This window comes from Megalobrama amblycephala, linkage group LG4 (assembly GCF_018812025.1).
Source record: "Megalobrama amblycephala isolate DHTTF-2021 linkage group LG4, ASM1881202v1, whole genome shotgun sequence".
Lineage (NCBI taxonomy): Eukaryota > Metazoa > Chordata > Actinopteri > Cypriniformes > Xenocyprididae > Megalobrama > Megalobrama amblycephala.
In genome coordinates this window covers 10,059,655-10,076,186 of record NC_063047.1, presented here as the reverse complement: position 1 = coordinate 10,076,186, position 16,532 = coordinate 10,059,655, and the positions used below count along the sequence as shown (strand labels likewise).

Below are 16,532 nucleotides of genomic sequence, written 5' to 3'. Positions count from 1 at the left end.
AATCACGTGTGCAGCGATTTGATTTCGCCCGGCAACTCAGTCTGGAAACCCGTACATTCATTTCTGCTACACTTTTGCGGGAACCAATCACAGACTGGCTTATCCACCTTGCTCGCTATTGGCGGGTACAGAGCTCTTTCTATGGCTCTGGGTGGGTATAACACGATGACGTCTCTCACACGACCGTCAATCCAGTTCCTTTTAACCTCTCAATGATGCTAAATGACTTCTTTAGTTTAGCAAACAAATCGCTCGAGTGGGTGTAAATACCACTCACTTTCATGTTTTTTTTGCACAACCTGCAAAAATCGCTCGATGCCATTGCTGCTTCTGCAAACTGCTGATCAATGCTACAAACTAGGGATGGGCATTTCAAGCAAAAATAATATTCGAAAATCGCTGGGAATTATTCGATTATTATTCGAAAATCGCACCCCTCCCCTGCACGCACGCACACACAAACAGAGAGAGGGAGAGAGACCATTCACGCTTTCTATCTGTATGATATTGATAAACTGTTTAATTCATTGGGGAATATGCTGTCTTAACTCAAGCCATATAATGATTGTAATGTGCTGAAACATATTAATATGTTCTTTAATATAAGTGAAAGTAAAATCCGCACGGCCATTCATAACAGTGCGAAGCAGAGCGAGTGCTTTCAATTAATTCCTACGTTGAGCTTCCACATGAATAAACTGAAAACGCTCGCTCTTCGCCAGTGGACTATCAGTGTCGCTCGCTCGCGGCGTTCGCCTCGCTTTTGTCCAGTCCGGCACCTTATAGTGGACACGCACCATGAATGACCGAGGGAATTTTACTTTCACTTTCAAATTATCGCCAATTCGGGAGCGGTGACAAGTGATGATACCGATGTTGTTCCTGAACACCGGCAACACCGACTATCGCAGCAAGCCTACCTCAAGCCATATTGATTTTAGGCTGCCTAAACGCGTTATATCATTGTGAACAGCTTGAATGACGGCACGTGTGTCTTGTGAACATTGATTTTGACGTCTCTGTTATATGCCACGCTTTTCTATGTTCTGCTGTTGTCTAAGAGTTGATTGACAGCTTTTAGGTGCGTTATTGGCAGCGCGCGCGCCACCCTCTGGTTACATGAACGTGTCACCATTGAAAACATGAGGATTTTTTTAAGACGACAATCGCACAACCTATTCGATATTCTATAATTAAATCAACTAATCGAATATTCGAAAATCGTGACACATCCCTACTACAAACCAATACAAACTAAACCTGTCTGGAGTTTTCGCGTCGCTCTGCAAAAGTACGTCACCCGGATCATTGATCTGATTGGTTGAAGGACTATCCAATTGCGTGAATAATGCTCGTTGATCACGCCTCTTGTGCAGTAGGAAATACATAGCAAACTCCCCAGACCATTGTTCAATTTTAAATTTAGCTTGGTCTGGTGATAGCCAGACAAGTGTGCAGCTCTATTACACACTCATCTACGCTGCACTGCACAAAAACATTCACACAGGTCTCCCCATCACATGAACATACAATATGTGACATTACAAGAACTCACAGATTCATGCATGCTCGCACTTGCCTCTAAGAGTTTAAAGGGTAGTTGACATTAAATATTTTTGGGAAGGGTTAGGATGAAGGCTAACTTTACTTAACTCACAACCAACACTTAAAGGGAGAGTTCACCCAACTGTCATTCTGTCATCATTTACTAATCCTCACGTTGTTCTAAACCTGTGTGACTTTCTTTCTTCTGTGAAACAAAATATTTTAAATAATGTTGGTAACCAAGCAAGGACAAGGATTTGGGATATTGCCATCGTTCTGGGGACATTTTGTTCCCATAACGTAGGATATACCTGATCCACACACACACACACACACACACACACACAGGGTATACCTGAACTACACACACACACACACACACACACGCACGCACACACACACTCAAAGACATTCAAAATATATTTTTATGTTCCACATATAAAAGAAAGTCATACAGGTTTGAAACGACATGAGGGCGATTAAATGATGATAGAATTTTAATTTAATTTTTCATCCCTTGAATTAATCCACAACCAAAAACAAGACACTACATTCTATTCCTATAATAAGTACAAGTAAGTAATAAATAAATAAATAAATAGTAATAAGGTTCCTTATTTGTAAGTCCTTCTGGATATTCCTAAATTAATAAATTTCATCAAAACAATTTTAACCAAAATTTTGTTTAAAATCTTCAGTCTTTTTAATTATTCTACTTATTATGCATGCAGCAGCAGCAGCTTCAGGCTCATATTAATATAAGTGTAATGATGTACGCCTGATATTACGTTTGTCATGGGCTACTGTTTACGTACTGTTTAAGACTTCTGTTCGCTAACATTTAATCTAATTAATTTGCACCTGCGTATACATTCATATATTCTACAATTAACATTCATATACATTAACAAATCTCGATTTTAAAAACAGTCTATGGATGGACACGTTATGCGTCAGCTATGCCCTTAATAAAACTGTTACTTGCAAAGTCCAAATCATTTCCTGAACCACAACAAATAGAACCCAAACACGCACTTCCAGTCCAAACAGCAAGAGTGCAAGGCCACGGAACTAGTAAAATAAAAATAAATCCACTCAGTTATATCCTTAGATGTTTAAATATAAACTAAGTACTGCGGAAGTTACATCTTAAATTAAGTTCATTGTATGCACCTTTTCAACCACTTTGCATTAAAAAAAATGATGAAGAAAAAGTAGAGTGACAAGTGGATGGAAACTGCTGTCACAAAATAGCGATGAAAACATTTGAAGCCTACAGTGTGATTAAATCAGACAGGAGCTCTTACGCATTTCTCACACAAGTGTAAATGGATTTAAGCCATTTATTACAAGTTTCAGTAGCCCAACATAAATCGAAAATGTCTTAGTAGACAGGTTTTATGCTGCTGGAGATACTGGTTTCAGCGAATTAAACAGTGACCCATTTTGACTGCATTCCAAGATTTCAGATTAATCCGGATTCCGGAACCACGACAGTCACACCAGCAAACTTCACAGACATAATATTATAAAGTTTTCAGTAACATAATTCTATTATTAGCCTATGTCCAAAAACTGAACGTGCCTGGTTATGCAGTCATGCAGTCCACCGTGTCTGAGATAGAAAGATTAAAGGTAAAAAAAAAAAAAAACGCTCGCGGTAACATCAGAGAACGTTTCCATGCGACCCTCACACATCAATTTCTCTTTTCACAACTATGAATTACGATTCCCTCTTAGTTTCCCCATATAGAAAGCGAAGAATCCACTGGAAGCAAACAAGCGATCTTTAAATGCGTTACAAACAGCTCCGCAGACTTAACAGCTTACTTTCTCATTTGCATTATAACTTATAGCCTAATGTACGGGATATCTTACCGTGCGTTAAGGACTACAGGTCCACACTTCACTTTTGCTCTCGTCCGCGCCTCTCACATGAAGCCTGCCTTCACCATAAACAACCCACGAAAGAGCCACTGTGAAGTCGGACACGGGGCAAAATATGCATAAAACAGGTTAACTGAAGAATCCCAAGATTAAGTGGCATACGAGAGCACGCGCCTCTGCGTTTCGGCTACGTTTTTTTCGTTACCGGGTCCACATCCTCCGCTCACGAGCGCCTGTAAACAGCGCTGTGCTGATGCGAAGTAAGAAAGTAGGTCAGACGGGAGCTCAATACTCAACCAACGACATCACTAACCGCCCGCAGCCTCACACACACACACACACACACACACACTCCAGAGAAAAGACGCACAAATGCAAGGACGGCCTCGATCATAAACACCCGGTAACAATCATTTTTAAATCATTTTCATAAACAATCGCTGTGAAGAGCGAAGACGTTCTTTCGGCCCTATAGGTTTTGGTGAATAACGTGCTGCTGTCAGCCCGTGTGTCTATGGAGCTGAGGGTCGCCTTTCGCATATGCACATTTGCCTCAATAGAACTTGCTTTCAGTGAAATAAATTAAACAATTTCCTGTAAGATGATACACCTCTTCGTGGTGCACGAGTTAATCAAATAAAATTATTATTATTATTATTATTATTATTATTATTATTATTATTATTAACAACTCTTATGTGTATCTTATTGCAGGAAAATGTTTAATTACTGTTATTTTTGTTAATAAATTAATAATAATATTAATAATAAATGTTTTATTTAGTGCCTTTCTAAAACTTCAAGGTTTCTTTACAAGACCATGAAGAGCTTTGACGTTTAAAAAAAAAAAAAAAAAAAGTATTTTAGACACAATATGTAATGAAACAGACAACTTAAGCATAGTAAACAGGATGGGAGAGATATAGCCTATGCAAAGCACTTGTTGTGGAAAAAGTGACTATTTCAGGTAGTTCAAAGAATCACAAATTAGACAGGAAAAAAAAATGTGTACAGCATAATGCAACCCATCTACATTAAAGTCAATGACAATTCAACAGTCACCATGGTGGCTGGTGGAAGTGACTGCAATATGTCCATATTAGACAGGGTAATGCTCAAATTTACAAGCTGAGCTCTCTTTTGGAGGCACATGTGTAACTATTCTGCACCATTTTAGAGGTAGTTTCCTCAAAAGATTCCACTGATGCAGCAAAAGGTGAAACTGGGTCTGTTGCAGAAGAGTTGGTAGAGCTGAAATGATGAAAAAGTTAAATGATGCTTATAATAAAATAAAGTGACACTTTAGATAATAAATTGACTCTTTTTATAGGATAAAACATGCCTAAATCTGTCAACACAAACATATGTTAACAAACACATATTTTATAGAGGACCCCTTTTAAATCCACTAAATGAGTTAAAGCAGAAATTATGTGTGATGTTGGAAAGCACAGTCTCAGGACCAGTATCAGTTGCCATGGCAAACACAGAATCCTCCATCAAGCCCCTCCGTCCAACATGGCTGCTGGGCAGAAGAGCAGATAAACCTCTCAAACACATCAGCTGTGTGTCTTTACCAGCTCAGTGCATTTTTACTGAACTCATCTGATAGATTTAATTGCTCTGCATTATTTTTAACATTTTAATGGCTTTAGTTGCTTGCCATATCATGCAAAAATAGCTGAAAAACTCTGCTAATTATAATAAAACCAAAATTAATGGACTAATTAAAGTCTGATGATAACTATTAAAGGAGGGAGTCTTAGATTCATCATGCAATGAGTCATTGGGTATATAATAAGATCAACAAAACCATTTCTTCTCTCTCTCTCTCTCTCTTTCCTTATTTGCTTCTTTCTTTCCCCTTATTTGTTTCCTATCTTGTATTTTCTCTCCGTAATTTCTTTTATGTTTTGCTTTGTCACTGTTTTTTTTATGTCAGTGCTACTTTGGTTTGGAGGCAGTCTGCGGCTCTGTATCTTTAAAGAACTACCAGAGAAATATGGGTCAGTGGAACACCAGCACGAGCGTGAGGGAAGAACTGAGAGAGAGAGAGTGAGAGAGAGAGAGAGAGAGATGGAGGGAGAGAGAGGAGGAAAAAAAAGAAAAAGGGAGAGGAAGAGAATTTAAACAACATAGCAAACAACATTCACAAGTTCAGGAAATAATAACAAGAACTTCCTCATTAGAATCAAACAGCATATATGTGTCAAGGGTGTGTGTGTGTGTGTGTGTGTGTGTGTGTGTGTGTGTGTGTGAGTGTGTGAGAGAGAGAAAGAGAGAGAGAGAGAGAGAGAGAGAGAGAGAGAGTAGTAAGTAAGCACACTCAGCCTACATGTTTCTGTGGCAAACCAATAAAAGGTCAAGTGAATTGTTCATAAGGAATTCAAAACTCAATCATCAGATGCTCCCTTTATAGGACAAACCATACAAACATACTTTTCTTCAGATATTGTATGTATTTGCACTGTACAGTTTTGTTCCTTCTTATGGTTTGATCAGCAATTTTAAACAAAAGTTGATGATTATATCAAGCAACAGGTAATCACCCAAATGCACTAGTATTGGTCAAATATTGTTATTTGTGACCTGCAGCATTCTGCTTAAGACCATGGTTTGTTTACAAGTCAGTGACACAAATTAGAGTTAGATTCATTTCAGCAGTTATTTAATAACCCACAGCAAACACTTTCTTCCTGATACCAGCCATTCCATCCTAAACAGCCCGACAGTACTCAATCCTCATAAACGTCAGAGACACATCAGAAATGCTGACATGTTCAGTTTCTGTGGCTCATTCTATTGTAGTCTCTCTGTGGATCTTTGCATCTCTCTCAGACACTGTATTTAAAAAAAAAAAAAAAAAAACACACTGTCTTGGGTTACAACTGTAACCATGGTTCCCTGAGAAAAGCAACAAGACACTGCACCTGAATCGAGGCTATGGGGAATGGCATCAATGTGACAGGTGTCTAAAGCAAATGTATACACACAACAAATTCATTGTTCGACAACAGTCCATGATGTCACTTCCGGAGAGACTGTGGGTATAAGAGGGTGCTAGCAATAGATGTCATCAACTAGATGTCAGAGGAGCCACAGGGGAGCCATCCTACTTAAAGACCCCTTTTGGGGGAGGCAGCTCAATACTCTCATCTAAGACCTGCTATAGCCCATGCTAATTTAGATTAGCACTAACCCTAGTATTGACCTAGCATAAAGCAATTCATGGCTCTACTCTCAAGCCCTGTGCCAGATCTATCATAATGTGGGTCGTAAAATAAATTAAGTATGCCATTTATGTCATTAGTCCAGCCTCAGAGCTTAATGTAGGTGCTTGCTAAAAACCTCTCTTGTTTGTTACAGAGGAGGAATGTTACTTCTCCTCTGCATTTCAGTCTTGTTTACCAAATCACTTCCTTCAAATACTTCCTCCTAGCATCCCGCCTCCTCTGAACTCTACTCTTCCCCGGAGGAAAAAAATAGTTCTGGGGAGCTCTCCAGTTTCTTTACACCACATAATTATGCTAGGGCTAAAATCTAGTTAGGTTGTAAAATCTGATGAAAGTGGACGGTGAAGTCCAGCCGGCCGCCACACAGATATCCGTGATAGAGATTCTGCTGGACCAAGCCCAAGAGGAGTGGAGGAGAGGAGTGGGCCCACTTCACTAGAGTACCTCTAGACAAGACTGTTTGCAAGTCTGTGCAGACCTGAGACCTCCTTGGTGGTTTACAAATGCAACCACCGTCCTGTTGTCAAAAGCAGACCTGGATGTGATGATCCCCGAGTTCCATCTGGAACTCCTTGAAGGCCAGAATCGCCTGGCTATCATGGCTATTCTGCCATTGGACAGGGTACCCCAGCCCATCTTGGAGGCTTCTGTCATGACCACTTTCCACCTGGAAACCAAGCCCAGTGGAATGATCAAGGAAGTTTCTGCCATGAGGCCCAACAGCTTCTGAAACCTCTTGAGGGGGAGATGAGACCCCACCTTGCTTGAGGGTGCCATGCTCCTGATTTTCAGGAAGCGCACCTGTGAGAGCCAAGCCTGCATTCGAGTTGAGTCGATGACCACTCCCAGGAAAGAAATTTGTTGGCTGGAGATCAGCAAACTCTTGCCAAAGTGACCATGAAGCCCAGGTTTTTTAAGATGATTGAGGAACAGGGATCTGTGGGCGCACAGCTCCTATTCTGATTGGGCTATAAGCAGCCAATCAGTCAAGGTAGTTCAGTATGCAGATTCCCGTCTGTCTCAGAGGGGAGAGAGCCACGTCTACACACTTCATAAAAGTATGCAGAGCTAGAGTCCAAATGGAAGGACTGTATATTGGTACGCCATACCCTCAAACACAAATTTCAAGAATGGTGTGTGTGATAGGGGGCTATCTGGATATGAAAGTAGGTGCCTTTCAGATCCACTGATATAAACCAATCCCGGGACGAATTTGTATGAGGATTTGTTTCATAGGTAATATTCTGAAAGACCGTCTCATGAGGGCATGATTCAGACATCTCAGATTGAGGATGGGCCTGAGGCTGCCATCCTTCTTGGGGACAAGGAAGTAAAAACCTGACTTAACCCTTTCCTCCTTCAGGACTGCACAGGGTCCAGCTCTAGATTGGCGGGAGGTCCTTGACACTTCGGAAACGGGTGGCCGGAGATGTGGCTCGACTTCGGGCTGGCTTTCAGCTAGGGCTAGACGGCACTGAGGCTGGTCTGGGTCGCTGCTGAGTCGAATGGGCTGTCTTGGAGTGACTGGAGGCAGTGGAGGGACTAGCTCTATTTGGCAGGACATGACGCATAGCCTGCAATGACTTCTGGGCCACGATGCAGCGCTCTGCGAAGCCATCCACCACGGAGGCAATCAGGCCCGACAGGGAAATGGGGGAGTCTAGAAACATCGTCCTGTCAGCATTTTTAATCTCAGTGAGAGTAATACACAAGTGGCATGCCAGCAATATCATCCCTACAATGAAGCATGGTGATGGCAGGATCATGCTGTGGGGATGTTTTTCAGCGGCAGCAACTGGGAGACTAGTCAGGATTGAGGGAAAGATGAATGCAGCAATGTACAGAGACATCCTTGATGAAAACCTGCTCCAGAGAGCACTGGACCTCAGACTGGGGCGAAGGTTCATCTTCCAACAGGACAACGACCCTAAGCACACAGCCAAGATAACAAAGGAGTGGCTATGGGACAACTCTGTAAATGTCCATTAGTGGCCCATCCAGAGCCCAGACTTGAACCTGACTGAACATCTTTGGAGAGATCTGAAAATGGCTGTGCACCGACATTCCCCATCCAACCTGATGGAGCTTGAGAGGTCCTGCAAAGACGAATGGGAGAAACTTCTTTCATGTTGTCATTATGGGTATTGTTTGTAGAATTTTAAGAAAAATAATGAATTTAATCAATTTTGGAATAAGGCTGTAACATAAAATGTGGAAAAAGTGAAGCACTGTGAATACTTTCCAGATGCACTGTACATGAATGCATAACCCAATGATGTTTGGGCTATGTTTTCAGCATAGTGCCTAAGTTAATCTGAAATTGGTTTGGAAAGTGAATTATGCATAGGAAAAACCTTTGACATTGTTCTAAACATGAACTTTAAGCTATGCAAATGAACCTCACATAAAGAGAGGCTATACACTGGCCACCTCTGACAGCATCAGCCAATCAAAACACTGGATCTAAAAGGTGCTAATTTGCAAGCCCCTCCTTCTCATGAGAGATTAAATGGCTTTTCTCTGAGACAGAGAATTGTTCCAGTTTCTGGGTTGCTGCAGATTCCTGTTCTGGTTCCAGGCTCCAGTTCCAGTTCCAGTCCTGGTTCAAGGTTCCGGTCCCAAGATGTGCTAAGCTAAGTCCAACTTTACGAGTTGCTCGCTCAAGACTCTAAAGCTCTAAAGAGAGAAACAAAGGAAGTTCTGCAAGAAGTGAATTTGTGGAGTTTGAAAACTGCAATGGAGACAGCGAAGAGAAGCTTAGCCCCCATCTTCAAAATATCTTCTGCACCAACTTCAAAATCCTCTCATCAGAGATCCTCCAGATCTGCGTGTTCCAGACTGCTCGGATCTGCACTGACTTTAAAAGATCCTTCCATCTACATGTTACAGAGAATAAGGATCATCTGCACACACATCAGAACTTCTGTCTTCAAGGCTTCTTCTTCTGTGTGTTCCAGGAAAAGGACCTTCTCTGTGCTTCAGGAGTTCAACGTTCAAGTACATTGTGTTCAAGGTGGTGAAACTGATTCCAACTCCTTTCTTCCAACTGCAAACCTGCCCTGGTCAATAGATGGAGACGTCCCCCTCGGATTCAGCAAGACCAAGCATAAATATCACTTTACCAAACCTCTCCAGAGACCTTGGCATTAGTGTATATTGTCAGTATATGATTATCTAATTTGCATTAGATTTTGCATACCTGATATCAGCAAATAAATCTCTCGATTTATTTGTTGAATTCAGAATTTGGTTTGGGTTGTATTTATTCTAGAGAAACTAGTTTATTTTTCCATAAGGTAACTTGTAACCGCCATAGCAACATCCAGCTCATACACTTGCATTTATCAATCTTTTTGCAATTTATCCATTCAGTAGTTGTTAGTTACTCTTGTCTATCCTTTTGTTAATAAAATCCTTTTATTACACTTGTGTCTTCCTTGTGTTGATAATACAGTAAGAGGCACTACAAGTTAACAATATGTTACAAATCCTTCAGATTTATCAGATGACAAACTTTCTCCAATTTATATCATTCTAATTTAGTCAACAATCTTCCATGTTTGTTCTTTACTGTCAAGGTGAAATTCCTTGGCTGGTGCCCCATAATAAGGAGCAATCGTCTGACACTCTCACACTCACCTTAGGTGATGTGTGACCAAAAACTCAATGCTAATATTAATACCAAATATTAATATTATTATTTTAGACCATAAATCACTACAGATGCAAAACTCTACACTGTAAAAAATTACCGTGATTTTAACAGTAAAAGACTGTAAAAATGCTGCGGTGAAAAACTGTTAATTGGTTTACAGAAAGTTTCCGTACTATATATGGTGAATAACTGTAATAGATCTAACGGTACATTTAATGTAATTTTACGGTAAAATACCGTTAAATTCACAGTTTTTGAAAGTGAAAAATAACAATTCATTGTAAAATTTACAGTGAAAAAACGTAAATTGACATTCCCACAATTCCCTGCGTGACACTTCACATTTGATATATTTTTGTTGAAATAACTCTGTTTCTTCTTAGTTTTTCTCATTTTTTTCTAATCAGTTATGTACATTAGGGTTTTATGTTACATCTAATGTTGTTAAATTAATGTTTATTGCATTTTTAAAATTTCATGCATGTTACCATGATGGTGTTTAGTGTGTGTGTGAATGACACTGTGTGCACCTTCTATATATTAGTATTGTCCTCCTCAGCTTGTGGAAAAGCTGCTTGTGATGAACTTTGATTCATCATGTGACTCTTATCACCACTGGGTTTGGTGACTGTCAGTGTATTATAAAGATACAAAACAGATATTAGTACTTCATTAGGTTGGTAAATTAACATTATATCAGTTAATGAAATATGTTATTTTACCGTAAATTTTACTGGGATTTTTTTTACAGCGTACTGAAATCCAATGTTAAATATACATATTTAAAATGTAAAATTCACATGTAACTCCGTAAGTATGTTTACGGTTTGATGTCATTTTTACAGTATTGTTCTGGTAACCACAGCTGCCGGTATTTTTCCGTAGAAACAACGGGATTTTTTTTACAGTGTAGACAAGTCTTCTTGATTGCATCTGTTTTTAATGCGTCTTGACTGCCGTACAGTCTTACATTAAAGACAACTGAGATCCTACAGTGTAACATGGCTTACAGCGGTCTCAGTCAAGCAACAGTTGTAAAGGACCATTATAAATCGTACAGTGTGCATCCAGTTTTAAACCTTCGATATGCATTAGCATTAGATATAGTGATCAATCCCACTGGATTCAGTCAGTAAGGATGAGTTTAACCTCGCTGCTTCTATTGTTGAGCCTTACACAAGATTATGTAGGTCAGCTAGAGTAAAGCAGCAGTTTTCTTCAATCTCGGAGGACAGGAAAGTCTTGTAGACATTTAAAACCCCAAAGCCAGAAATACACCTCTAAACAGTATGATCATTTCACAGGAGGCCATCTTACTCTCTGAGCTGAGATAATTGCTGCTCTCTCTTTCTCCATCTATTCACATATACCAAAGCTCCATCCTTCAGTCTATCCATCCATCCATCTTTCTTTTTATTCACTGAGCACTTTCATCATAACATATGGGCTGTTCTGGGCTCCGGTCCTTTATGCTTGTGTGTCGTTGTGTGTTGCAATTACTACTGTGCTGCTATAGTAAAACCACATTGTTCTTTTATAAATTGTAATTATCTTAATGTGATCTGACCCAGCTAAATGAAAAAAAGCTAATCATCTCACATTAGATCAAGTAAAAGGGTCCGTTCATAAGTGTTTGTGTGCATATGTGTGGAAAAGAGAATAAAGAGAGGCAGAAAGAAAAAGAGAGGGTAAGAGTAAGGGGTCTATTATACCGAGTTAAGAGAGAAAAACACAAACTAATTAAGGGAAGAGAGACTATAATTAAAATGGCCTGTTTTTAATTTAACAGTGAGCTACTTTATATCAAACAGAACAGTGATCACTTAATTATACAGGCAACATCAGAGAGAGAGAGAGAGAGAGAGAGAGAAAAAAATGGGAGGGTGGGTTTAGTAAGAGGTTGATTCTCTGCTGTGAAGTCTATTCATTCTGGAGCAAAACCACAATGATCAACCACATTGTTCTTATTACTGGAAAATTCATTCTATATTAAATACATGAAGTATTTTAATATGGAAGCCTTCAGAGCTCTGCTTTGTTTTAATATTTAAATAATAATAATAATAATAATAATAATAATAATAATAAAATGAAAGTGATATTTTTTGCTAGAAATTCCTTTATTTATCATCCAGTCATATTAATTTTTCAGCATAATGGAAATAACTTGAAAAGCAAGTTAATGTAATGACTTCAAAATGCAAGTTGAAATGTAAAAGGTATACATGTATATATACATATAGACGTATTGAAACAACAGATTCAAGAGACGACTGTCAATACATTACTAATACATTATTTAAATTAACAGATTGTTAGCTAACTGCATTTTTATTTATGTATATCTCTGAAATAACATTACATAACTTGAACACAGTCACCTCTGATAACAGATCACTTTATATTGTAATGTTGTCATGTGTTTTCTGTAAAGCTGCTTTGAAACGATATGTATTGTGAAAAGTGCTATACAAATAAATGTGAATTGAATTGAATTGAATTGAATTGAATATGCTTTACATGCATTCATTCCAACAAGAACATATACAAATACAGTGTTTAAATTCTGGGAAAATTATTCCATTCTGCATTTTTCTAATACAAAATTCTTCATTATAAATTATATAACCAGCATAACAATTTAACTGAAAACTTTTCATAAAATGTACATTAATTTTTAGAATGTCTTTTGGTATGTATTTGGTACAAGCCCCTTTTAGTTAGCACAACTTAAGCTGCATCAACAAGTTTGTGTAAAACCTGGTCATGTTCTCCAGCATGATTTGAGATGATCCAAAGAGCATCTTGTGCTTCAGTGGAAGAAAATCTGACCTTTTGTGTAAAGGAGTTCACATGATCAGTTTCATAAATTGTATTATTTGATTAGTGACCTTGGTCTCAAATATTTCCAATTCATTTTTCTGATTTTTTTATTTTAAAATTTTCAAAATCCTAAATGTTTGAATGAATTTAAATGGAAAACACTGTAAAAAATGATCATAATTTTAACTGTAAAAGACTGTAAAAATGCAACAGTAAAAACCTGTCAAATGGTTAACAGTAAGTTCCCGTACTATACCAAGAAAACTGGTAATAGATACTTTACATTTCGTGTAAATTTACAGTAAATTTTACAGCCAATTGTATTTACAATAGTTTTAGTTTTGTTCATTTGTAAAGATTATCACGATGAACAGAACATGTAAGAATCATAAGCTTTGGTTAATCACAGACCTTATTTTCTGCAATAATCCAAAAGCCAATGGAAAAATCCTATTAAGTTTTTGTCAACGGAATCAGAGTGATGCTAACTTTTGAGTTGGCCTACAAAAATACATCGTCCTTGCACTACCCTATTTGTGATGAGCTTTGATTCATCAAGTGGCTCTCCACCAGTGTTATTATGGTGGATGTCGGTAAATCCTAAAAGTACAAAACAGATTTAAGTAGCAACATGGCATTGCTAATACAGCAGAAAAGGGTTGTTGGATTACTGTAATGTAAAAAAAACCTATAAATTGTACAGGTTGTTCTGTAAATATCTTTAAATTTTATTCTAACAACCACAGCTGCCAGCTTTTTTTCCCCCTGCAAAAACGATTTTTTATATGTGATATATGTGACCCTGGACCACAAAACCAGTCAAGGGTCAATTTTTTAAAACTGAGATTTATACATCATCTGAAAGCTGAATAAGTAAGCTTTCCATTGATGTATGGTTTGTTAGGATAGGACAATATTTTCTTAAAATCTGGAATGTAAGGGTGCAAAAAAATCTAAATATTAAGAAAATTGCCTTTAACGTTGTCCAAATGAAGTCCTTAGCATTGCATAGCCACTTACAAAAATACATTTTTGATATTTTTTATAGTAGAAAAGTTTACAAAATATTTTCATGGAACATGATTTTTACTAAATATCCTATGATTTTTGGCATAAAAGAAAAATCGATAATTTTGACCCATACAATGTATCGTTTGCTATTGCTACAAATATATCCATGTGACTTATGACTGGTTTTGTGGTCCAGGGTCAAATATGGTCTTTTGAACCTTACTACACACACACACACACACACACACACACCATTGTATTTTAACACATTACGTATTTCGTCAGAGGGACATTTTGAAATGCAACCTGATTTGATTACTTTATGGCTGCTCATGAGCTACTGATGGAATTCCTTGCAGCTTGACTTATTTCCAGGAATGAGTTTATCTTTCAACATTTTCAAAAGCAAAAAAACACTGCTTTTTAATTGTCCATTTAATAACATACCAAACCATCTTAATATTTGATATGATGCAGACTGCATTAATTTAACAAACTTGTAGTTAAAAGGCCCTTTGGCTAATGCTCTGATGTTTTTAGTGTAATGACTGTTGTGGTCTCCTCTCATTAGTCTATAATTAAAGAACCATCAATCTCTCCTGTGAGCACCAACATAGCATAAATAATTTACTTGTATATTCAAAACTTTCATTAGATTTCATTAATATTAACCACTTAAACAATCCCCACAGTACTGCAAAATGCAATGAGAAAGAGAGAGGGAGATGCAGACACAGAGAGAAAGATTGTAACTGCATGCAACAAGAGCGAAAAACTGATTATTTATGCTGGAACACATACAAAATCAAAATCACACACACATACACACAGGCTATAGGATAATATAAGTTTTGCATAACAGCAACAAAGACTTGTATTGAGAACATGATCTATGACGTCAGCATGACATCACTGAACCCACATCAGTATAGCCGAAGTGACATTTATTTATGCGCTTAATTTTTGGGATATCTGTAAGCTGACACAGAGGGCCTACGGCTGTTCTTGGCCTTTTAGCAAACAGGAAAACAAACAAGACAATACAGTCAGAGTGAGTCATGAGCTATGACATCATTGGTAATAATGAGCTGCACAGTGCAGTCTTAAACTGAAAAAAATTACACCCACACCAACAAACTTAAATCCCCCTCTAAATTTTTGTGCAGGCATACATTTACATAAGGCTGCTTGGAAACAGAAACGCTGGAAAACATTATATTGGAAAAATGAATATATGCCAGCTAATATTAATCAATAGCCAATTCAACAAACCACTAAACTGAAGTCCAGATCTGAATCTCTAGCGCTGAAGCCACACCCCAAGCTGGCTGAACACAGATTGGGAGAGCAACCTGTCAGATATCCCACAATGCATTGCTGTATCCACACAAAGCCCTAACACACAGATAAAGCCTATAGCATGAAAACATGAAATACAACTGTAAAAGTTGGTAAGGGTTACTTTAATTTTGCTCTCCATGATGTTTTTATTTCAAAGCACCATTCATTTAAATACTTATTAAAATGCCAAATAATGTATCATTATTTAAAATAATCAGAGTTTTCAATTTCTTACTTTTTTTTTTAAACTAATGATCTACATAAGTTGTGTTCTATGTAAAAATGTTAAGGAAAACAATATGTAAAGAATAAAATAATAATAATAATAATAAAAAAAATAAATAATAAAAAAAACATTTAGTATTCTTAAAGTGTGTGGAGAGGGCAGTATAAATGGCAGGGCAAGAAAAATTGTCCAGCAGACAAAAATCCTGCTAGCAGCAGGTTGTCCATGTCAGAATTACATTTTTCAAAGCACAGTTGAAACTAACTTCTAAGTTTCAGTTTTGTATCCAACTGAATCAGGTTCTCCTGTATTTCCATTTATTTTGCATCACCCATTTTTTTTCTTTCTACTGTATTTTCAGACTCCAAGTTTACCAGCCACTATATTATCATTCTCTGTGGTATGCCGCTCTGAGGTGGTGCTTATATTAGGTTCTCTGAAAGATGTGGTGTTATCTGACCACAAAATCTTTTCCCACATCAGTCACTATTGTGTTTTAGTAACTGCTTTCACATGATGCTGTTTGAGTAATGGCGCGGTCCCTTACAGGACAGTGTTAAACAGGGCTGTTTGGTTGCCCTTTATTCTCCTGAACTATAACTCCTTCAAAAAAAATTACCGTTTTCCGTGCCTTCTTACAACCTGAACATGAGTCCACAAGTAGGCCTACATGCTCAGAACATCTGTCTCTCGTCCTTTCATTGGTTTGCTTGATTTGATTTGATTTTGTCCCAAGGATGTCAATTCTAGCATGACCACTTGCTCTGATGTTTCCAAGACAATGATAGGCCTATGAGAGGTATCTGTTTGG

At 37.9% G+C, this 16,532-nt stretch overlaps 1 protein-coding gene across 4 annotated transcripts in view; it reads right to left on the bottom strand.

Annotated features, from left to right (window-relative positions):
* Window positions 1-16,532, bottom strand: part of npas2 (neuronal PAS domain protein 2) — a 67,230-nt gene that overhangs the window by 37,592 nt on the left and 13,106 nt on the right. The window contains exon 1 of one of the 4 annotated variants that reach the window (XM_048187341.1): window positions 3,424-10,523. The exons of the other annotated variants lie outside the window; for them this stretch is intronic. The gene's annotated coding sequence lies outside the window, so the exon portion shown is untranslated. Of the gene's footprint in view, window positions 1-3,423; window positions 10,524-16,532 lie in introns of those variants that run through there. 4 annotated transcript variants of the gene reach the window in all.